Source organism: Somniosus microcephalus, chromosome 22, assembly GCF_052327205.1.
Source record: "Somniosus microcephalus isolate GS21.2 chromosome 22, FLI_Smic_1.0, whole genome shotgun sequence".
Lineage (NCBI taxonomy): Eukaryota > Metazoa > Chordata > Chondrichthyes > Squaliformes > Somniosidae > Somniosus > Somniosus microcephalus.
Genome location: NC_141008.1, coordinates 63,598,305 through 63,623,673, shown reverse-complemented (window position 1 = coordinate 63,623,673; position 25,369 = coordinate 63,598,305). Strand labels below are relative to the sequence as shown.

The following is a 25,369-nucleotide window of genomic DNA, read 5'->3' as shown; positions in this document are numbered from 1 at the left end:
CCATCACCCCCTGTGCTCGCTGACCTACATTATCTCCTGGTCCACCAATGCCTCAAATTTAAAATTCTCATCCTCGTTTCAAATCCCTCCAATGGTTCACCTCCCCAACCTCTATAACCTCGTTCAACCCCCTGAGAACTCTGCGTTCCTCCAACTCTTGTCTCTTGAGCATCCCCTACTTACTTCGCCCCACCATTGGCAGCCGTGCCTTCAGCCAACTAGGCCCTAAGTTCTGGAATCCCCTCCCCAAACCCATTTGCCTCTCCACCTCTCTCTCTCCTCCTTTAAGACGCTGCTTAAAACCTACCTCTTTAAGCAAGCTTATGGTCATGTTTCCTAATATCTGATCCGTACACACCAATAAGGTCCAAGTCCCCAGTCCGTGCAGCAGTAGAGATGGTAAAATTAACCACAGCACTCCTGGGTTAGGCAGGGGAAAGTCAGCCAGGGTTCCCAGGCCCGATCAATGTATTGTGACCCCTGCTGTAAGTGCGTCTATATGGGCACACGGTGCTTTTGATCCTATCATCTAACTTGTCTCCTAACTCCTGCTTGGTACTAATCTCATTTGTGAAGTACATTGGGGCATTTTACTACATTGAGAGGTGCTATGTAAGTGCAGGTTGGTGTTGCTTTTATTGCACATTACTGCTTGGGGGCCAGCTAATGATCAGCATTTACCTGTGGGAAACCTTTGACTTATATCTCAATAAAATGGAACTTCTGGCTGTACAAACGGAGGTCAGGCAATGCGCAGCACAGAAACCTCAATCAGGTTTAAAATCCAGCGTGCAAACCACCCTCCATACTTTACAGTTGTCATTTTAGCACAAACCTTGAAAAGTTACTGGGGGAGAAATTGGGTATCGCCCATTTTGGGGCGCTAACATCGGCCGGGCGCAAAGTTTAGCGCTCGGCGCTAATTATTGCCTCCGACTGCAAAGTTCGCCTCTATCGCCATCTTTAGTGGAGGTGATTTGAGCGCTAAATCAAGTGCTACACACCTCTCTCAAGGCGCCAACGGCAGGGAGCGAGGCGCTACCTCAGAACGCTACCGAAGCTCAGGCGATGCCAGTTACTATGGAAGCCAGACAGACTGGCGCCGTCCAGTTCTTGAAGGGGAGGGGCCATCTTGCTGGCCAGCCACACCATGCTCATTGCAGCCTTGAATCTCGGCCTGGAGAGACCTCAAAAGCAATTGTGTTGGAAGCACTAATGGATAGGCCCAGGGAAAGCGTTCGGCGCTTAGGAACCTCAAAAGTGGTGCTGAGGGCCAAAACTCCTTAGGACAGCATTAAAAACCAAACATTTTGCCGACAAGAAAAGGCAGGAAGCGCCCGTCTTTAAATAGCGTTCCCCCAGCCCCTTCCCGACTTGAAAACGTTCCCCTCTACCTGTTGTTCCTAGCGGCAGGCGTTAAGGCAGGGGGCGCGACTCAAACATAGAAACATGGAAGATAGGAGCAGGAGTAGGCCATTCGGCCCCTCGAGCCTGCTCCGCCATTCAATGAGATCATGGCTGATCATCCAAATTCAGTACCCTGTCCCTGCCTTCTCTCCATATCCCTTGATCCCTTTAGCCTTAACAAATATATCTTAACTCCTTCTTGAATATATTTAATTAATTGGCCTCAACTGCTTTCTGTGGTAGAGAATTCCACAGGTTCACCACTCTCTGGGTGAAGAAATTCCTCCTCATCTCTGTCCTAAATGGCTTACCCCTTATCCTTAGACTGTGACCCCTGGTTCTGGACTACCCGGCCATCTGGAACATCCTTCCTGCATCTAGTCTGCCTAGTCCTGTTAGAATTTTATAAGTTTCAATGAGATCCCCTCTCATTCTTCTAAACTCCAGCGAGTATAAGCCCAATCGACCCAATCTCTCCTCATACGTCATTCCTGCCATCCCAGGTATCAGCCTGGTGAATCTTCGCTGCACTCCCTCCACGGCAAGAACATCCTTCCTCAGATAAGGCGACCAAAACTGCACACAATACTCAAGGTGTGGTCTCACCAAGGCCCTGTACAACTGCAGCAAGACATCCTTGTTCCTGTACTCAAACCCTCTCGCTACGAAGGCCAACATACCATTTGCCTTCTTAACTGCCTGCTGCACCTGCATGCTTACCTTCAGCGACTGGTGCACAAGGACACCCAGGTCTCGTTGCACTTCCCCTTCTTCCAATCTATTGCCATTCAGATAATAATCTGCCTTCCTGTTTTTGCCACCAAAGTGGATAACCTCGCATTTATCCACGTTATATTGCATCTGCCATGCTTCTGCCCAATCACCCAACCTGTCCAAATCATACTGGAGTTTCTCGGCATCCTCCTCACAGCACACACGCCCACCCAGCTTTGTGTTGTCTGCAAACTTGCAATGTCCGGTCCAGGGGCGGTGCACGCTCAACTGACGTCACGATCTGCGGGCGCATGAGATCGTGGCGGTAGTGTTTAACGCCGCCGCAAAATGTCTGGTCAATTTTGCGAGCGGCGCAAACATTGCCGCACTCGGGTGCTAGTTGCTTTGCGCCCCTAAAGGGAGGTGCTAATCAACCAAATTTTTCCCCCACTGTCTAAAGAGAAAAGAATACCATAAGGATGTTTTAGAGGCAATGACTGAATTTGAAACAAACCCTTGTAGACTTCTACAAGACAAACTGCAAATCGAGTTGGATTTTGTTCTGAGCAGCACTGTGCAGCCAGCAGTGTCCACGAGGAGAGTGTCGATGGTCATCCTGCTTCATTCATATGTCATAACATAGCTTACCAATACTTTCCTCCAAAATCTCAAAGATTTGATCCAATGCAGCAGAGTATGTTGCCATCACAAATATATTTAAGCAGTGTCTGTCAGCAACATTCAGTACGAGATTTCCAAACTTCACCAAATCAAATAAATACCAGGTAATTGGCTGTGACTTAGTTTCCCCACTAGTGGGCAGCATTTACACATCTGAATAGGAATTACCAGGACAGCTCTGTAACTCCACCCAGCACTACCTGTATACGCTTGGTAATGAAAAGCTATTGAATAAGATTAATAAGATTTAATAAGCCCGAATAGTTCTCATCTTTTGAGTTGAAGTCAGACTGTGCAATATTCATAAGAAACAGACCTGTATGAAGTTTCTCTATATTATTACTACAAAAGCATTGGCCTGGATTTTGCAGTAATAATAATGGTGAGGCTATCAGCGCTCACCGTTATTATGGGGTAAATCGGACACCAACTTCTGGGGTCCACACATGCACAGTTAAACGTGGAAATTCAGAAGTTGCTGTAAGAGTTACCCTGCTCCTCCACAGGGTGCGGTGTTACAGCCCTCGCCGATAGACTCAGCACTGAAATGACTGCAACAGCATGAACTTGCTGTACTTGCCCACTACTTCCCCACTAAAGACGGCTGAAAAGGTTAGGGCTGGTGCAGTCAGCAGTAAGTGAGTTTTTAATGGCGTGATAAGTGATAATTACTGCTGAACAACCTCTCTGGCACTGAAAAATTTATTTTTACAAGTGTGGAGTCTTATTCCCTCAGAAGAAAATTAATATTGGGGATTTAAAAAAAATTACAGTAATTTTTTTAACTTTTTCCGTCTGTCTCTTTTATCTCTCTCCCTTAATCCCATCTGTCTTTCCTAATCTTTATTTCACTTTCTGTACATGATTTAAATCTAATTTATATTTCCTGCTTTATACTTCCTGGTTTGGACTCTTCATGGCTCAATGAGGATTCTTCAATCTGATTGGTCGAAGAGCACTGCTGTTTCTTGACCTGCTCACAGATGCCACAGATCCCCTGTAGAGGGCGCCATGCTGGAACAGACACCCGGTGACAGGAAGTCTCTGCTCTAAAGCTGGCCTAAACTTGGTGGGCAGCCGTCAGTGAGGTGAACGGCAAGCGCCGTTCCTTCGGCGCTGACCGCAAAATCCGGGCCATTAATTAATCCTTTTAAAGTCACCATTTTTAAGAAGGGAGAGATAAGGGAAGACATTGGAAGTAGAGGGGGAGAAATGTGAGCTGGTCTTGGAGATCTGAAAAAAAAAAACTCAAAATGGACAGAATTCAAGGGAGCAGAAGGATACAGAGCTGGTTCTCGAGATAGAGGGAGGGCTACCAACAGTCGGTGGAGCCATGGATCTAAATGATAGGGCAAGCTGCAGGCACTGGATGAATGTTTCTCTGCAGCAAACTACCTGCTGCTACAGGAAGGAGATGTTCCATTCCAGCTCATATCCTCCAGTTCCCTGTAACTAGCCACTCTTCAGTCAGAGGGCAACGGAGAAAAGGAGAAACTAAGGATGAAATACTACATCGACAAACGTCATTGGAAAAGCAGCTTAAACGTAGCAGAAGTTGAGAAGACAAATGATTACAATGTTTAAAAAAAAGGATTGGTAAAGATTAGGTAGGATGAGAGCTGGCAGAACCGACGAGCTGAATGACAAAAAGAAAATACTGCAGATGCTGGAAATCTGAAATAAAAACAGAAAACGCTGGAGATACTCAGCAGGTCAGGCAGCATCTGTGAAGAGAGAAACAGAGTTAACGTTTCAGGTCGATGACCTTTCGTCAGAACTGGGAAAAAGCAGGAAATGGAACAGATTTTTAAGCAAGTGTAGAGGCTGAGAAATGGGGGAGGGGATGAAAGAACAAAAGGGAAGGTCTGTGATAGGCTGGAAGGCAGGAGAGATTGAGAGACATTGAGAGATATTCAAGGCGAGAGGAGGTGGCAATGGGACAGGTTAAGAAACAAAGGATGGCTCTCGATGAAGTGTGAAATGCGCTGGCAGAATGAAAGACAGCTGCCACATGGGAGAGAAGAGCAGAAGGCACAAACAAAATGTGGGGATGAAAAATATATATATGATAGGGGCCGAGGTTATGATCTGAAATTGTTGAACTTTATGTTGAGTCCAGGAGGCTGTAAAGTGCCTAATCGAAAGATGAGTGGGGAAAAATTCAGTTGATTGCGCCTCCCCTTAGCGCCTTAAGAGGGCGCCAATTGGGGCGCAAAGCAACTAGAGGCCGGGCGCGGCAATGTTTGTGCCACTCGTGAAATTAACTAGACATTTTGCGGCGGTGCTAAACACTGCCGCCACGATCTCCTGTGCTGGCAGGTTGTGACGTCAGTCGAGTGCGCAACGCCCTGTTAGCACCCCGGGCCGGATATTGAGTGGCGCCCCCTGCCTTACCGCCTGCCGCTAGCAACGACAGGTTGAGGGGAGCGTTATGCTGTCAGAAAGTGACTAGGGGAGCACTATTTAAAGGTGACCGCTTCCTGCCTTTATTTGTCGGTGACATTTTTGCACCACGCATTCTGAGAGAGAGAGAGAGAGAGACTTCTGGAGAGATTCAACGCTGTGTGAAGGAGTTTTGAGTACTGAGCAGCACTTTGCAGGTTTATTTTGATTTGCCCTTCCTTGCTTCGCCAGCACTCTGAGGTAGCGCCCCGCTCCTCGGCCATTGCGCCTTAAGACAGGTGTGAAGCGCCTGATTTAGCGCTCCAATCACCTTCAGGGGCGATAAAAGCCAAGTTTGCTGTCGGAGGCGATAATTAGCGCCAGGCACTAAACTTTGCGCATGGCCGATAACGGCGCCTCAAATGGGGCGATACAGAATTTTTCCCCCGAGGTGCTGTATAACAACTCTGTTTGTGTCAGATGAGGTGGATGTGACCACTAATGGTCCATTAACTCGAGCAATTGATTTCTTTTTAAAACCACTCTGTGCTAACTTGTTTTCTTGTCAACAGCAGCAGAAGCTTGCAGAGGTTTACCAGGCTCCCTCACAAGATCGAGACGGGATTAGGCAAAGTCTATGATAGGGCTGATTGTTACATGGGCTGTGGAGGTAATGGGCTTGATGGGCTTTCCTGGTTCAGTACTTTTGTTCCTGATAAAGAGGGGCATTTTTGTACTTTCAGACTCTTCCTTCTCAACACTGCTGGGTGGTGTACTTGTGCAGTATGTCCACAGAAGGATACCTTTAGGAGTTGGGGCAGGGTAAAGAGGTTGTACTATTGCAGGGGCATTTCTAGACTTGAGGTTGTCCAAGTTCGGTTATGTACATTGTTAGAGAGCTTCCCTGTGGTTATCATTGTGTAATCATTACCCTTGGAGAAAGACTGTCAGCTTTCAAAATGCAGAATGTACATACTTTCCTTCACACCACCCATCTAATTTTCGATTTAAAAGAAAATCTTTTATAGCTTCAAATCAGTAACTGGTTATAGAATGAATGGGTTATTTGAGCTGTGGTAATACGGTGGCACTGTGACCGATGATTGATCAGTGAGTACATTATGTGCCCACTCTCTACTCGTGGTGGATCTACGCTCCCATAGGAACAGGAGTAGACCATTCAGCCCCTCGAGTCCATTCCACCATTCAATTAGATCATGACTGATCTGTACCTCAACTCTGTTTACCAACCTTTGCTCCATTTTCCTTGATACCCATGTCTAATAAAAAAAACTATCTCAGTCTTGAAAGCTACAATTGTCTGAATATCCACAGCCTTTTGGGAGAGGGAGACCCAGATTTCCACTACCCTTTTTGAGAAAAAGTGTTTTCTGATTTCATTACTAAATGGCCTAGCTCTGATTCTGCGATTATACCCTCCTTTTCTAGATTTTCCCACCAGAAGAAATAGTTTCTCTGTATCTACCCTATCGAATCCCTGTATCATTTTAAAGACCGCGATTAGAACACCCCTCCGCCGTCTGAATTGAAGGGAACAGAAGCTGAGTTTATGCAAGCGGTTCTCATAATTTAATCCTTTAGTCCCTGGTATCATTCTGATAAATTGGCGTTGAACCCCTTTCAAGTCCAATATATCTTTCCTGTGATTCGGTGCCTAAAACTGAACACGGTTCTCCAGATGGGGTCTGACCAGGGCCTTGGTGCAACTGAAGCATAACTTCCTCACTTCTGAATTGCAACTCCCCTGACATAAAGGCCAACATTGCATTTGCCTCTTTGATTTTGCTTTGTACCCGTGCACTAGCTTTTAGTGGTCTGTGTACCTGGACGCCCAAATCCCTTTGGTCAACAACAACTTGCATTTATATAGCACCTTTAACGTAGTAAAACATCCCAAGGTGCGTCACAGGAGTATTAAAAGACAAAAAATTTGACACCGAGCCACATAAGGGGAAATTAGGGCAGGTGACCAAAAGCTTGGTCAAAGAGGTAGGTTTTAAGGAGCATCTTAAAGGAGGAAAGAGAGGCGGAGAGGTTTAGGGAGGGAATCCCAGAGCTTAGGGCCTAGGCAACAGAAGGCACGGCCACCAGCAGTTGAGTGATTATAATCAGGGATGCTCAAGAGGGCAGAATTAGAGGAGTGCAGATATCTCGGGGGGTTGTGGGGCTGAAGGAGATTACAGAGATAGGGAGGGGCGAGGTCATGGAGGGATTTGAAAACAAGGATGAGAATTTTGAAATCGAGGTGTTGCTTAACCGGGAGTCAATGTAGGTCAGCGAGCACAGGGGTGATGGGCGAACAGGACTTGGTCCTCCACAGTCTCTTACGAAAATATTCAAATCATCGTTCTTGGATCCAAAATGGATGACTTCACACTTCTCCACATTGAACTCCATCTGCCATAACTTTTTCCCACTCCCTTAGTCTGCCCATATCTCTTTGCAACTTCCTGTTCCCATCCACACAACTTAAAATGCCTCCTAACATAGTGTCATCTGCAAACCTAGATATACAACTCTCTATCCCTTCATGCAAATCATTAATGCATATGGGGAAAAGCTGAGGCCCCAAATAGATACAGATCCCTGGGAACACCACTTGTTACATCCTGCGAAATCTTGAGCATCCCTGATTATAATCGCTCAACCTTTGGTGGTCGTGCCTTCTGTTGCCTCGGCCCTAAGCTCTGGAATTCCCTGCCTAAACCTCTCCGCCTCACTACCTCTCTTTCCTTCTTTAAGACGCTCCTTAAAACCTACCTCTTTGACCAAGCTTTTGGTCACCTGCCCTAATTTCTCCTTATGTGGCTCGGTGTCAAATTTTTTGTCTTAAAATATTCCTGTGAAGCGCCTTGGGACGTTTTACTACGTTAAAGGCGCTATATAAATACAAGTTGTTGTTGCCAATCAGAAAATGAGCCCTTTATCCCTACTTTCCATCTCCTACCTCCCAACCAATTACTGACCTATGTCACAAGGTTGCCTCCAATTCTGTGCACTCTCTATTTTTCTAATAATTTTTTGTGCGGAAGCTTATCGAATGCCTTCTGGACGTCCATATAGACAATGTCGACACTCCCCTATCCACCATGCTAGTGTCCTCCTCAAAAATTGAAACTAGACTTCAGAAATCTCTTTGATCAGCTGATACTCGTCCAAGTGCTCAGTCACTCTAAGCTGGATTTTCTCAATGGGGACACGTTGGGGGTGGGACTGCTGGTTTTCGGGTTTCAGTCCCACCCCCAATGATGTCTGACCAACCCACGCTCTTTTCCCTTGATTGACCTTGTTAAGCCCGCCTGCGGGCTTAACCGGCCAATTAAGGGAAAGCTGGTGATAGAGGACGTCAGCGTATGACGCTTCATCTGTCGAACATTTTTTGACAGATGAATTGTCAGTGTTTGACAGCTTTGAGAAGCTGTCAAACACTGACACTCTCTGTTCTAAGGTGAGCCCTTGCACAGAAGGCTCACCAAGACCTCTCTCCTCAGCAGAAAACAGATGGCTGCTGCATCTGGGAATGCAGCAACCATTCTGTCATCTCTGCCGTTGAGATGAGGCGCCTCCGGATCCTCAAAGGTTGAAGCCTGCAGGAAGAAGCAAAGGTAAGGAAACTTTTTCCAACACTTTACATTCACCTCTCATACTTACCTCTCCACACTTGCACCCATCACTCACCTCTACAGCGGACCTTTTGACCCCTCTCTCCCCCGCAGACCCACTGCTCGCCTCGCTGACCCTGACGACGTTCGCAGCTGTCGGCAAGCCCGCAATTGCAGGCGTAACATGAGGAAAAGCCTCAAAACTTCCTGTTAACTACCTGTTAACAAGTAATTAATTGGCTCTAATCCCCTTCCTGCCTCGAGGAGACGGGTCCCTGTGCGAGTTGGGGACCCGCCTCCTGGGAAGATGGCATGGAGGCGGGTTGGGAGCGGGGTCGGTACCCGCTCCCAGTTTCTGTCATTTTTCCGCCCCCAGTCCCGCCTCCCCAGGGCTGGAAAAATTCCCCCCGCTGTGTCTGATGACAGATTCTCGGAGCTTCCTCACAAATGATGTTAAACTGACAGGTCTGTAGTTACCTGGTTTCTCCCACCCTCCCTTTTTAAATATTGGAGTGATATTTGCAATTTCTCAACCCAAGGGCACAATTCCTGAATCTAGAGAGCTTTGGAAAATGATGACTGATGCACCTGCAATTCCCTCGCCTATTTTTAATACCCTGGGATGGAAACCATCAGGTCCTGCAGACTTTTCTATCTTAAATCTCATTATCTGTTAGCTGTGGCTCAGTGGGTATCACACTCGCCTTTGAGTCAGAAGGTTGTGGGTTCAAGTCCCACTCCAGGGCCTTCAGCACAAAATCTGGACTGACACTCCAGTGCAGTGCTGAGGGAGTGCTGTCCTTCTGATGAGACATTAAACCGAGGCCGCGCCTGCTCTCTCAGGTGGATTCGTGTGTCCAGGAACGATAACATCAACAAGTTCCATCCCACCATCAAACTCACCATGGACTACTCCTCAGAATCAGTCTCATTCCTGGACACACGAATCTCCATCAAAGACGGACACCTCAGCACTTCACTCTACCGCAAGCCCACGGACAACCTCACGATGCTTCACTTCTCCAGCTTCCACCCTAACCACGTTAAAGAAGCCATCCCCTATGGACAAGCCCTGCGAATACACAGGATCTGCTCAGACGAGGAGGAACGCGATGGACACCTACAGACACTGAAAGACGCCCTTGTAAGAACAGGATATGACGCTCGACTCGTCGATCGACAGTTCCGACGGGCCACAGCGAAAAATCGCATAGACCTCCTCAGAAGACAAACACGGGACACAACCAACAGAGTACCTTTCGTCGTCCAGTACTTCCCCGGAGCGGAGAAACTACGCCATGTTCTTCGCAGCCTTCAACATGTCATCGATGACGACGAACACCTCGCTAAGGCCATCCCCACGCCTCCACTACTCGCTTTCAAACAGCCGCCTAACCTCAAACAGACCATCGTTCGCAGCAAATTACCCAGCTTTCAGGAGAACAGCGACCACGACACCACACAACCCTGCCACAGCAACCTCTGCAAGACATGCCAGATCATCAACACAGATACCATCATCACACGTGAGGACACCACCCACCAGGTACATGGTACATACTCATGTGACTCGGCCAACGTTGTCTACCTCATACATTGCAGGAAAGGATGCCCCGGAGCATGGTACATCGGCGAGACCATGCAGACACTGCGACAACGGATGAACGGACACCGCGCAACAATCACCAGGCAGGAGTGTTCCCTCCCAGTCGGGGAACACTTCAGCAGTCAAGGACATTCAGCCTCCGATCTTCGGGTAAGCATTCTCCAAGGTGGCCTTCGAGACACACGACAACGCAAAATCGTCGAGCAGAAACTGATAGCCAAGTTCCGCACTCATGAGGACGGCCTCAACCGAGATCTTGGGTTCATGTCACGCTACATGTAACCCCACCTGATGCAGGGTCATCCAGACTCGAGTCGACATTGGCTTGTTCTCTCTACACAGATGCGGCCGGACCTGCTGTGATTTCCAGCCAAAAAAAATGTTTTTTGTCTGTTTTTTTGTTTTTCATACAGACCCCAGCATCTGCAATACTTGACCCCTTGTGACCCCACCTCATTGTTCTTTGATGTAATGTTTCCCTGACTGACCTGTTTGGACACCATTCACACCTTTGACTGCTGTGATTATCTCTCTGCCGAGGTGTGATAAATGGCAGTTGGAAAGGTTACCTGTAAACATCTGACATGATTCTCTGACTATATAAGCTGTGTTTTTATGCATTTCTCCACTTCACCTGAAGAAGGAGCAGCGCTCCGAAAGCTTGTGATTTCAAATAAAGCTGTTGGACTATAACCTGGTGTTGTGTGACTTCTTACAGCATACTCTCAGTATGACCTGCATTGTTAATGGGCCCTCGTTAATCGAGAAACAATGCGCTGTGGAAATGCAGCACAATTGGTGAATATAAAATACAACTGGAAGGACTGCAGCACCTGCAGTTTCTTGCTTTTCGTTTACCCAGTTTCTGAGCACTGCAAGTAATATTCTGCCTGGCATAAGCGATATTTTTTTTTTTAAAGAGTCTAAAAATTGAGAAAGGTGGTTAAAGAGCAGGTATATGCATGAACTTTCATGGGAAAACTAGAACATGCAGCGGGGGAAATTACACTTGATGAAAATATTCAGGTCATTACCACAGCAGCACTGGCGGGATGTGGCTTGTGGTCTTTGTGATCAAGGCGTGAGTAAAATATTTTCCATAGTCAATAGCCTCTTAATGCACATCCTCTCTGTTACATGAACCTTGCCACAGCATGCTTTCAGCAAGTTCTCCTCCAAGGTGTCATAGAATGAGTCTAGTCAAGTACCGTTAGGGATGAGTGTGAAACCAGGATGGAAAACCAAGCAAACCTGAATTTCCTGCTAATGTAGGAAATGCAGCAGTCAATTTGCACACAGCAATGTGATAATGACCAGATAATCTGTTTTAGAGATGTTGACTGGGGGGATAAATATTGGCCAGGACACCGGGGATAATTCTTTGAAATACAGGAAACTCTCGATTTACCGGCACCTAAATAACCGGAAATCTCGGTTAACCGGCAAAATTCAGGAGTAGGTTCAGGTAAGTTTTACTTCATATTACTTGCCTTCCTCGATCTGTTGCTGTGCAATTGGGTGTGGCTGCAGCTGTTGCTAAGCTACAGAGACGTTTGGAACTTGTGGCCATTGTTCTGCACCTGTTGCTAAGCAACAGGGTTTGTTGCTTTATACGGAGCTCTCAGCTCTCCGTATCTTTTACTATAGCTCTCGGTTATCCGGAATTTTTGATGAACCGGCACCACGTCGGTCCCATCGGTGCCGGATAAAAAAGAGTTTCCTGTAGTGCCATGGGATCTTTTACAGGGCCTCTGTTTAACATCTCATCTGAAAAACGGCACCTCCGACAGTGCAGCACTCCCTCAGTACTGCACTGGAGTGTCAGCCTAGAGTTTTGTGCTCAAGGCTCTGGAGTGGGACTTGAACCCACAACCTTCTGACTCAGAGGCAAGAGTGCCACCCACTGAGCCACAGCTGACAACCATTGGGCTGTGCCCATGATGCTCCAGTGTGACAGGGAAGTGTTGTATGTCGTCTTGTGTTGGCTTTTCTATCCACCATTGACTGGGAGCCACAAAAATGACATTTGCCTTGATGATTACAAGTCTGCCATATTTGTAAGTAGGACTCAGAAAACATTGTCACTTGTGGCCGGTTTAGTTTAGAAAATTCTGAATCTTGAACCAAATCAATGTTTGATTAGAGCCCATGTCAGTAATCCTTCGGTACCATTTCTCATCTAGTTCATTGCAGCTGTTCCGTCATTTTAACTTTCTCCTACTTGAATATCTCTAGGAATTGTCATTATGGCAGATTCTCGGATGAAAGTATTAGTGGTGATAGGCTGAAGTCAATTTTCATTTCATTAACTAACCCAATCGTACACATTTCAGGATTTCTCATTATACTGCCACAAGGGAACTTTGGCATAATACACATTAAAAATGACCCCATCCCTTCTCCCAATCTCACCCCCTGCCACGTTTTCACTATCCCCTCTGACCTTCCCCTCTCTGACCCCGAACGATCAGTCCTTAGCAAAGGCCTGAGCTTCATTCCCTTACGCCCCCACCTCAATGTATTTCGATCTTGGCACGACGCTGAGGCCTTTTTTCGCCGCCTTCGTCTCCATGCCCACTTCTTTGGCCAGGAGTCTTCCCCCCGCACGGCTGACCCTTTCTCCCACTTTCAGGATTCTTGTTCTACCTGGACCACTCCCTCTGGCCTCTTAACCTCTCTAGACCTTTTCATTGCAAACTGCCGGCGTGACATCGGCCGTCTCAATTTATCTGCTCCCCTCACTCACTCCAACCTACCTCCCTCTGAACTTGCAGCACTCCATTCTCTCAGATCCAACCCCAACATTGTCATTAAACCTGCTGACAAGGGTGGTGCTGTTGTTGTTTGGCGAACTGACCTCTACCTAGCGGAAGCTGAACGCCAACTCTCGGACACACCCTCCTACCTCCACCTGTTCTTGTCATGGAAGGAGTGCAGCGAAGATTCACCAGGCTGATACCTGGGATGGCAGGAATGACGTATGAGGAGAGATTGGGTCGATTGGGCTTGTACTCGCTGGAGTTTAGAAGAATGAGGGGGGATCTCATCGAAACTTATAAAACTCTAACAGGACTAGACAGACTAGATGCTGGAAGGATGTTCCTGATGGTCGGGGAGTCCAGAACCAGGGGTCACAGTCTAAGGATAAGGGGTAAGCCATTTAGGACAGAGATGAGGAGGCATTTCTTCACTCAGAGTGGTGAACCTGTGGAATTCTCTGCCAAAGAAGGCAGTAGAGGCCAATTCATTAAATATATTCAAGAAGGAGTTGGATATATTTCTTAAGGCTAAAGGGATCAAGGGATATGGAGAGAAGGCAGGAACAGGGTACTGAATTTGGGTGATCAGCCATGATCTCATTGAATAGCGGAGCAGGCTCGAGGGGCAAATGGCCTACTCCTGCTCCTATCTTCTATGTTTCTATGTTTCTATGGACAATGACCCCACTACCGAACATCAAGCCATTGTTTCCAAGACTGTCACTGACCTCATCTCCTCTGGAGATCTTCCTCCCACAGCCGCCAACCACATAGTTTCCCAACCCTGCACAGCCTGCTTCTACCTCCTTCCCAAGATCCACAAACAGGACTGCCCTGGCAGACCCATCATTTCAGCCTGTTCTTGCCCCACGGAACTTATCTCTTCCTATCTTGACTCTATTTTTTCTCCCCTTGTCCAGCCTCTTCCCACCCCCTCCGCCACTAACAGTTTCCCGGCCCCAATCGCCTCCTTTTCATTATGGACGTACAATCCATCTACACCTCCATCCTCCACCAGGATGGCCTGAGGGCGCTCCACTTCTTCCTTGAATAGAGGCCCGACCAGTCCCCATCCACCACCACCCTCCTCCGCCTGGCTGAACTTGTTCTCACATTGAACAACTTCTCAATGTGACTCCACTCACTTTCTCCAAATCAAAGGTGTTGCTATGGGAACCCGTATGGGTCCTAGCTATGCCTGCCTTTTTGTGGGATATGTGGAACACTCTTTGTTCCAGTCCTACTCAGGTCCCCTCCCTCACCTCTTTTTCCAGTACATTGATGACTGTATCGGTGCTGTTTCCTGCTCTCGCCCTGAACTAGATAATTTCATTCACTTTGCTTCCAATTTCCACCCTTCCCTCACCTTCACATAGTCCATCTCCGACTCTTCCCTTCCTCGACATCTCCGTCTCCATCTCTGGGGATAGGTTATTGACAAACATTCACTACAAGCCCACTGACTCCCACAGCTGCCTGGACTACACTTCCTCCCACCCCGCTTCCTGTAAGGACTCTATTCCATTTTCCTGTAAGGACTCCCAGTTTCTCCGTCTCCACCGCATCTACTCTGACGATGCCACCTTCCATACCAGTGCTTCCGACATGTCTTCCTTTTTCCTCAACTGAGGATTCCCCTCTACTGTGGTTGACACGGCCCTCGACCGTGTCCGTTCTCCCGCACTTCTGCCCTCACCCCTGCCCCTCCCTCCCAGAACCATAATAGAGTTCCCCTTGTCCTCACCTTTCACCCCACCAGCCTCCACATTCAACAGATCATCCTCCGCCATTTCCGCCAACTCCAGCGTGATCCCACCACCAAGCACATCTTCCCCTCACCTGCCCTTTCAGCATTCCGAAGGGACCGGTCCCTCCATGACACCTTGGTCCACTCCTCCATCACCCCCAACACCCCTTCCCCTTCGCCCGGCACCTTCCTGTGCAAGCACAGGAGATGCAACACATGCCCTTATACCTCCCCCCTTCCCACTGTCCAGGGCCCCAAACACCCCTTCCAGGTGAAACAGCGATTTACTTGTACTGCTTGCAATCTAGTTTACTGTATTCGCTGCTCACGATGCGGTCTCCTCTACATTGGGGAGACCAAATGCAGATTGGGTGACCACTTTGCGGAACACCTCCGTTCAGTCTGTAAGGGGGACCTCGAGCTTCCGGTCGCTTGTCACTTTAATTCTTCGCACCACTCCCACTCAGACCTCACTGTACTCGGCCTCTTGCATTGTTCAAAGGAAGCTCAGCGGAAACTTGAGGAACAGCACCTCATCTTTCGATTAGGCACTTTACAGCCTTCTGGACTCAACATAGAGTTCAACAATTTCAGATCATAACCTCGGCCCCTATCATATATATTTTTTATCCACTCTTTTTGTCTGTGTCTTTTTTTCTTCTCTCCCACGTGGCAGCTGTCTTTCATTCTGCCAGCGCAATTCACACTTCATCTAGAGCCATCCTTTGTCTCTTAACCTGTCCCATTACCACCTCCTTTTTCCTTGAATATCTCTTAATGTCTCTTAATCTCTCCCGCCTTCTATCCTATCACAGGCCTTCCCTTTTGTTCTTTCACCCCCTCCCCCCTTTCCCAGCCCCTGCACTTCCTTAAAAACCTGTACCACTTCCTGCTTTTTTCCAGTTCTGACGAAAGGTCATCGACCTGAAACGTTAACTCTGTTTCTCTCTTCACAGATGTTGCCTGACCTGCTGAGTATCTCCAGCATTTTCTGTTTTTATTAAAAATGATGCTATTGAGTTAAACTTAGTTCTCGGGGGTTACATTTACAGGACAGTAGAGGTAGCTTAGAGTTCCGACAGGGTATCTGAACAAGTGTGCTTCAGACAATGAAAGTTAGTTTGGTTATTTCTGTAATCATTCACACCTATTCAGGTGTGGCATCTACCCGACAATGTGGAAAACTGCCCAGATAGGTCCTGTCCACAAAAAGCAGAACAAATCCAATCTGGCCAATTACCGCCCCATCAGTCTATTCTCAATCATCAGCAAAGTGATGGAAGGTGTTGTTGACAGTGCTAGCAAGCGGCACTTACTCACCAATAACCTGCTCACCGATGCTCAGTTTGGGTTCCGCCAGGACCACTCGGCTCCAGACCTCATTACAGCCTTGGTCCAAACATGGACAAAAGAGCTGAATTCCAGAGGTGAGGTGAGAGTGACTGCCATTGACATCAAGGCAGCATTTGACCGAGTGTGACATCAAGGAGCCCTAGTAAAATTCAAGTCAATGGGAATCGGGAAAAACTCTCCACTGGCTGGAGTCATATCTAGCACTGAGGAAGATGGTTGTGGTTTTTGGAGGCCAATCATCTCAGCCCCAGAACATAGCTGCAGGAGTTGCTCAGGGCAATGTCCTAGGCCCAACCATCTTCAGCTGCTTCATCAATGACCTTCCCTCCAACATAAGATCAGAAGTGGGGATGTTCGCTGATGATTGTACACTGTTCAGTTCTATTTGCAACTCCTCAGATAATGAAGCAGTCTATGCCCGCATGCAGCAAGACCTGGACGACATTCAGGCTTGGGCTGATAAGTGGCAGGTGTCATAAATCTCATCATCGAGAAACTACCTATAAAATAACACTGGATGGCCAGCTGGTGGCGCTTTCCAAGGAGTATAAATACTCGGGCGTTGGCTCCAGCTAGCCAGGGACATTTTGTAAGACAAGGAGCTAGTGAAGTACAACTAGACCTCCATGTTCTGAAACAAGTTGATTAAAGCCTTGCTTTATACTCAAACCAAGTGCGTAGTGAGTTTTATTACATCAGCAGGTAATATTCGTGCCACACAAGTGCCAAGCAATGACTATCTCCAACAAGAGAGCATCTAACCACCACCTCTTAACATTCAACGGCATTACCATCGCTGAATCCTCCAACATCAACATCCTGGGGGGTCACCGTTGACCAGAAACTTAACTGGACCAGCCACATAAAAACTGTGGCTACAAGAGGAGGTCAGAGGCTGGGTATCCTGTGGCGAGTGTCTCACCTCCTGACTCCCCAAAGCCTTTCCACCCTCTACAAAGCACAAGTCAGGAGTGTGATGGAATACTCTCCACTTGCCTGGATGAGTGCAGCTCCAACAACACTCAAGAGGCTCAAAAACATGCAGGACAAAGCAGCCCCGCTTGATTGACATCCCATCCACCATCTTAAACATTCACTCCTTCCACCACCGGTGCACTGTGGCTGCAGTGTGTACCATCTACAAGATGCACTGCAGCAACTCGCCAAGGCTTCTTCGGCAGCACCTCCCAAACCCGCGGCCTCTACCACCTAGAAGGACAAGGGCAGCAGGTGCATGGGAATACCACCACCTCCAAGTTCCCCTCCAAGTCACACACCATCCTGACTTGGAAATATATCGCTGTTCCTTCATTGTCGCTGGGTCAAAATCCTGGAACTCCCTACCTAACAGCACTGTGGGAGTACCTTCACCCTATGGACTGCAGCGGTTCACCACTACCTTCTCAAGGGCAATTTGGGATGGGCAATAAATGCTGGCCTTGCAAGCGACGCCCACATCCCAGGAACGAATAAAAAAAATGGTGAGATGACTCAGTTCGGGGTCGTTGTCAGGGTACTCCAGTAACATTCCACATTTTGGGGTCAGGACAAAGAGTGAAAAACCCCATATTCAGGGTCAGCAGGACTAACAAAGACTGAGAGAAGGCAGGTCTTGGCCTGAGATGGGACATAAGATACAGCAGGTTTGAGTTTTCCAGCTAGAAGCTGACCCAAAAGGAAATAAAGCAAAATGTGAATGTTCCATCAGCTACTGGGAATAGTATAGCATGTTTTATTGTTTTATGCTGTTACGGGAAGCACTTATAAGTTTAAAAAGTCTGGAGTTGCTACTTTTGTTCAGTCACGGGTATTCTGAAACCAGCTTCTTGATTTGTTATGGACTTTGTCTCACCAGAGTGTTCATGAGTTCCACCTATCGAAAATCGGAAAAGTGCACGTGGGAGTTAACAGTATCCAGTTCATCTGTCAAAGGGGCGCATTGTTACATCTCCTCAGTTATACTATCATAATTACATATTGGGCAGTATGAGTCAACTCCGAAACATAAGGGACATGAGATCTGCTTATTTTTACTTGACACTACTGAACCCGAGAAGGTATCTGCTGCATCCTAAACATCGGATCCTACAGTGAGTTTTGTAGAGAATCTATTATTCAAGTAATGACTTGACACTGAGGTAATTTTCTGAGTCCACACTTTTGGCAGGAGTCTTGCCCACCAGAGGTATTAAATCAGGAAGTTGTGGGCACATGGCCCGCTATTTTTGAACTAATCAAGGGCAGCAAGCCCATGACTTCGTGCACATGTCACTCCGCTGTTTAAGAAAGGTGAGAGAGGGAAACCAGGGAATTATAGACTAGTTAGCCTAACATCTGTTGTCGGGAAATTACTAGAGTCTATAATTAAGGATAGAGTGACTGAACACCTTGAAAATTTTCCGCTGATCAGAGAGAGCCAGCATGGATTTGTGAAAGATAGATCATACCTGACGAACCTGATTGAATTTTTTTAAGAGGTGACTAAAGTAGTGGACAGGGGAATGAATGTCTATGGACTTCCAGAAGGCATTCGATAAAGTCCCTCATTAGAGATTGTTAGCTAAATTTGAAGCTCATGGAATTGAGGTCAAATTATTGGCGTGGTTAGGAGATTGGCTGAACAGCAGGAGACAGAGTGTAGGGATAATGGGCAGGTACTCAAATTGGCAGGATGTGACTAGTGGTGTCGCACGAGGATCTGTGTTGGGGCCTCAACTATTCACTATATTTATTAACGACTTAGATGACGGGATAGAGAGCCACATATCCAAGTGACCCGATGTCACAAAGATAGGCGGCATTGTAAACAGTGCAGAAGGAAGCATAAAATTACAAAGCGATACTAATAGATTAAGTGAATGGGCAAAACTGTGGCAAATGGATTTCCATATAGGCAAGTGTGAGGTCATCCACTTTAGACCTAAAAAAGATAGATCAGAATAATTTCTAAATGGTGAAAAGCTAGAAGCAGTGGATGTTCAAAGAGGCTTAGGGGTCCATGTACATAGATCATTAATCAAATCAAATCAAATCAACTTTTATTGTCATTGTTAGTGCACAAGTGCAGTACAACGAAATGTAGGCTTGCGGCTCCCGAGAGTGTACATTTAGATTAAGACATTTAAACATTCAACATACATTTGGCTTGTAATACATTAACATAAACATAACCATAATAAAGTGCATTGGATGGACAGGTACAACAATGTCATGGACAGGTACAACAAATAATTAAAAAGGCTAATGGATTGCTGGCCTTTATATCTAGAGGACTAGGATACAAGGGGTTAGAAGTCATGCTACAGCTATACAAAGCCCTGGTTAGACCACACCTGGAGTACTGTGAGCAGTTCTGGGCACCACACCTTAGGGAAGATATATTGGCCTTGGAAGGAGTGCAGCGTAAATTTACTAGAATGATACCTGGACTCCAAGGGTTAAATTATGAGGAGAGATTACACAAACTAGGGTTGTATTCCCTGGAATTTAGAAGATTAAGGGGTGATTGATCGAAGTTTTCAAGGTAGTAAGGGAAACTGATGGGGTAGATAGAGAAACTATTTCTGCTGGTTGGGGAATCAAGGACTAGGGAACATAGCCTAAAAATTAGAGCCAGACCTTTCAGGGGTGAAGTTAGGAAACACTTCTACACACAAAGGGTGGTAGGAGTTTGGAACTCTCTTCTGCAAACAATGGTTGATGCTGGGTCAATTATTAATTTTTAATCTGAGATTGATAGATTTCTGTTAATCAAAGGTATTAAGGGATATGGGGCAAAGGCGGGTACATGGAGTTAGGTCACAGGTCAGCCATCAGCCATCTGGATCTCATTGAATGGCGGAACAGGCTCGAGGGGCTTAATGGCCTACTCCTCCTCCTATGTTCTTATACTCTGTGCAGCCTACAGCAAGGCTCCTTGTCGACAGTTGAAACTCGTAAAATTAGCCGCCCGGCTTATAAAGAAGAACAAGAAAGGAATATAATTGCCCCTTGTCTCCAATGGTCAGATTGGACACACAACATCTATAATTGTTGAGGTCCTTTTTCTTCTAAAAGGCCAAGCTTTCAAGGTCAGACATCCAGACAGTGGTTTAAAAATTGTGAATAAAACATGTATCTGCTAGTATTTCCTAATCAGCATAAAAAGTAAATATGCACTTGCACGCTTCCAAGGAATGTGTAGGATGGGCAGAAAACAGCTTTAGGAGACACCTCAACAATATGAACAATTGCAACCTCTGAATACGGGCACAAAATGTTTTCGTCAAAAAGCTCTCAATCGAGAGAATGTTGATCCAAAAATCGTTAGCTTCTGTTAGTGGAAGGGGAACCATGTCATTGGTGAACGTGGATTGCTTCAGGAAAGAAAGGTAGGACAAAGGGAGGCTGTGGTTCTGGTTTGAGCCGGCCTACTCGTGAAGGAGGGGTTTATGTTAATGAGATCCCACACCAAACTTCACGTTGCTTTGACGCGCTCAGCCTCTGTTTCCCCTGGCGTCCAAATAAAAGGGGCGCGTTAGTGAGGCAGCGGCCTAGTCAGCAGTTGTTGCATTCTCATATCTACATCTCCACTCTGCGAGTTCGTTGCTTTGAGTATAGAAGATTAAGGGCTGATCTAATTGAAGTGCTTTAGTTGAGTAAAAGATGCGCTCGTGTAGATAGAGTGAAACTATTTCCTCTGGTGGGCGGAGTCCAGAACAAGGGGGGGGCATAACCTTAAAATTAGAGCTAGGCTGTTCAGGGATGATGCCAGGAGGCACTTCTTCACACACAGGTTAGTGGAAATCTGGAACTCTCCCCCCCAAAAAGCTGCTGAGGCTGGGGGTCAATTGAAAATTTCAAAACTGAGATTGACAGATTTTTGTTAGGCAAGGGTATTAAGGAACCAAGGCGGGTAGATGGAGTTAAGATACAGGTCAACCATGATCGAATTGAATGACGGAACTGGCTGTAGGGGCTGAATGGCCTTCTCCCATTCCTATGTATTCCTATGTTCCTATGTTTTGGTGGAAACAGACATATTTAGTTGCATTTCCTCTCCTGAATTTAGCCATCTTGATGTGGAGGTGGCCATCTTTCCTTAGTTTCTTTACCAACCTTTCCTACTGTATTGCTGATTGCTGGGCTTAATTCCCAGCACCCATTTTCCATGCATTGGGAGCCTATTACAATTAGGGGGCGTGGCTAGCTCACAACGTTTTCGCAAGGCCAGCCCTCCCCGCTACCAATACAAGTTTGCCCATTCCGAAGGTGGGTACAGCCTTGAAATGTCCAGCATTGCAGTTTCAGGGCTTATAATATAACAGTGTCCAGCCAATGTGACAGATTTATCTGAAAGAAGACATTGTTCAACCACAAACAGCACAGATCGGAGGTACAGTAGTTCACAAGGTGCTTATATATTAACCCTGTTGTTATTGAATATCCTTTGCAATATTCAAATGCTATCCTCAGGTTTTATCAATATAATCGAAATGCCATTTCTTAAGTTTCGACGCTGAATTCATAAAGCAGAAATATTCTTAAAAGTAAAAATACTGATTGACATCGTTCTTGGAATAATCTGTTTAAAGTATCTACAATTGCGTACAGTTTTTGCTGCATTATCCTCCATTCGATAACGGTGGTACGAACTGGGCCTGACACTTCCAGCTAAAGGGAACTAGAAAAGCAACTCCCTGGATTCTGAGCTGCTGTAAAATCCTTGAGGCTTGAGTTTCCAGGCATTTTCTGGAACATAAGCCCACTCTGGCCTCTTGCGCATCCCCGATTTTAATCGCTCCACCATTGGCGGCCGTGCTTCAGCTGCCTGGGCCCTAAACTCTGGAATACCCTCCCCTCTCCACCTCTCCACCTCTCACTCTTCCTTTAAGATGCTCCTTAAAACCCAACTCTTTGAAGAAACTTTGGGTCACCTGTCCTAATATCTCCCTATGTGGCTCGGGTCAAAATTTGTTTGATAACGTTCCTGTGAAGCACCTTGGGACGTTTTACTACATTAGAGGCATTAAGGACCCCTGTGCTCGCTGACCTACATTGGCTCCCGGTTAAGCAGCGCCTCGATTTCAAAATTCTTATCCTTGTTTTCAAATCCCTCCATGGCCTCGCCCCCTCCCTATCTCTGTAATCTCCTTCAGCCCCCCCCTCCCCTGCCCCCCCCCCCGCCCCGAGATATCTGCGCTCCTCTAATTCTGCCCTCTTGAGCATCCCTGATTATAATCGCTCCACCATTGGTGGCCGTGCCTTCTGTTGCCGAGGCCCTAAGCTCTGGAATTCCCTCCCTAAACCTCTCCGCCTCTCTACCTCTCTTTCCTCCTTTAAGACGCTCCTTAAAACCTACCTCTTTGACTGAGCTTTTGGTCACCTGCCCTAATTTATCCTTATGTGGATCGGTGTCAAATTTTTTTGTCTTAAAATACTCCTGTGCAGCACCTTAGGACATTTTACTACGTTAAAGGCGCTATATAAATGCAAGTTGTTGTTGTTGTAACCCCTGACATCAACATTACTAATAGTGGGTATTTCGCATTTTGTTTTGAAGGGACACGAATTAGATGGCTGGTTTTATTTTGTGAAGGATGATGAGCATGTTGGAATACCACTGCACCGTGGCGCGGAGCGATGGGATTGGGAGTTGCACCTGCCATTTTCCCCCTATTGCTCCCTCCCAGCCAGGAAATAGCAAACATTGATTAGTGTGTTATAGCAATAATCTGAACATTAGTTTTCCTATTCTGAATCCAAACTCTACTAAAGCAGCTAAAATGTTCCCTTTTCCCAACGGTTTCCACTATTAACTAGTCACTGTAGCATGTGCTGTAAAGTTAATAAAGTTGGGCCTCTAGTGTTACTTTACACAATGTTATTTTTAGGGTCCTAATAATCCAGCATCAAATCCTAAAGAAAACGAATAACTTCATCTGTTCTGGTTTTAAACAACTTCACTTTCAGCAACTCATTACTGCCTTACAGACTCTAATGTTTCTGACTGCGTGACCCATCAGTCTGTGTCTAATTGTAGGATTGATATTAAGGCAACGTCTCCCAGTTCTCACCGTCAAGCAGATCAATCATTCTATCCTCATCAGTACCGCACACAATTAGCTGCTGAAACAATTCCTGAAACTTACTGTATGTATCGGATGAGGTAGTGTGCAGGATTAACTAGAAATAACCCCTTGCTGCATCACGTTCAAAAATGGCGACATCAGCCTAAATGAATGTGAAGTTTTACACAACTCAGGAATCCAAATGAGTGCTTTATATGAGAAATGCTTTTATTTCTGTTGCTGGCTAAAGCAGTGCTTTGTCACTCTGGACCAGAAAGGGTTAAATATTTTACTATAAAATAGATCGCCTATTGAAAGAAAATAGGCTGAATCCAGAACCAGGGGTCACAGTCTAAGGATAAGGGGTAAGCCATTTAGGACAGAGATGAGGAGGAATTTCTTCACCCAGAGAGTGGTGAACCTGTGGAATTCTCTACCACAGAAGGCAGTGGAGGCCAATTCATTAAATATATTCAAGAAGGAGTTGGATATATTTCTTAAGGCTAAAGGGATCAAGGGCTATGGGGAGAAAGCAGGGACAGGGTACTGAGTTTGGATGATCAGCCATGATCTCATTGAATCATTGACCTACTCCTGCTCCTATCTTCTATGCTGCTGCTAATTGCTGCGGCAGTCACATTCACATTTCCAGAATTCTGACTGTGTTTTATCACTGGTGATATTTATGTTGCCTTTCCTTTCCTGCATCATGCACCGACCGCCTGAGGCTGACCTTATGCGTGACCAGCCTTCTCCTGCGCTGCTCTGAAACAGGTCACCAGGACTGGCAGCCTGGAGTGGATCTTTCTCTGCTCCTTTCCTTCGCGTGTGGAGGTATTTCGTGACACCTCCCATGATAGAATTGTTGAGTGGGCTTGGAGGGCATAATAGAGGGGGGGGAATGGCAGATTTCTTACATTACGACAGTGACTACACTTCAAAAAGTACTTCATTGGCTGTAAAGCACTTTGGGATGTCAAGCAGTCATGAAAGGCGCTATATAAATGCAAGTCTTCTTCTTCAAATCCCTATCCCATCTCTCTGTGCCAATGTTTGTCGGTACTTCAACATGTTCAACATCATTCCCAAAATAAAACCAGTCATCTAACTCATGTCCCTTAAAAACAAAATGCTAATTCCTTACACGCAAAGCACCCAGCTGTCAATATTCCAGGATATTGCTTTTCCAGCATTGTGCACATTTAGAATGTCTGCTCCATGTTAGAGGTAATGCACTCCAAACATTATTATCCTTTAAAAGGCCACACAAACAATTTGTCATCCATAAACTGAATTCTTACCTTTCAGTAGTTTGCTCTGCAGGGAATCTGTTCCATCACACAGCACTTCTTGATTACATCCCATATTTCAATCAGATCTTATTTCCTTCATTTCTCTCTATCAGAGTAATTCAGCTTGTTCCTTGTGGCACAGTTGAAAAACAACAGTTTTGAGGTTCTGTGGATGCTCTAGATGTTGGCATTTAGCATAAACAGCCAAACCATCTTCTGACGTAAATATTTCCACGGTCTGCAAGATCGTGTGATAAGATGAAAAATACACCCACGCACTGCTCAATGATTCGCCATTTTAAATCATAATCTTATTGAAAAGGAAACTACAGTGTTAGTTTTAACCAGAATCGATGTTTGACAGGTCCTTGTTGTTCATTGCATTTCTTATTGTGATGTTTTGCTATAATGTCAATAGCACCTATTAACCGTGTAGGTGCTGGCTCACTTTACACATCTGGCAGCTTTAGGACCTTGTTTTTCAATTGTGCAAATGACCGAGATTTTTTTTCCTAAAGTTGTTGTCGTTGTCGTACGTGTCTTCATACTGTTCCCTTTGGGGAACTGTATGAAGTGGTGGAAGGATTTCTGGCTGCGATTAACGCTCCTTCCGTGACCGTAACCATCTTCGTACCAGCCATTAGGGTGGTTAATCCTATGGCGGGAGGGTTTTACGGGCTCCCTCAGCCCATACGAGGGGGGGGGCCACCCACACCCACGGACGCAAATATCCTGCTGGATGTCAACCCAGAATTT

The 25,369-nt window shown here is 46.2% G+C and overlaps 1 long non-coding RNA gene across 1 annotated transcript in view; it reads right to left on the bottom strand.

Annotated features, from left to right (window-relative positions):
• Positions 1-24,788, bottom strand: part of LOC147102465 (uncharacterized) — an 85,179-nt gene extending 60,391 nt beyond the window's left edge. The window contains exon 1 of the long non-coding RNA XR_015073266.1: positions 24,623-24,788. This is a non-coding gene — a long non-coding RNA (uncharacterized LOC147102465). The remainder of the gene's footprint in view (positions 1-24,622) is intronic.
• Between the last annotated feature and the right edge of the window lie 581 nt (positions 24,789-25,369).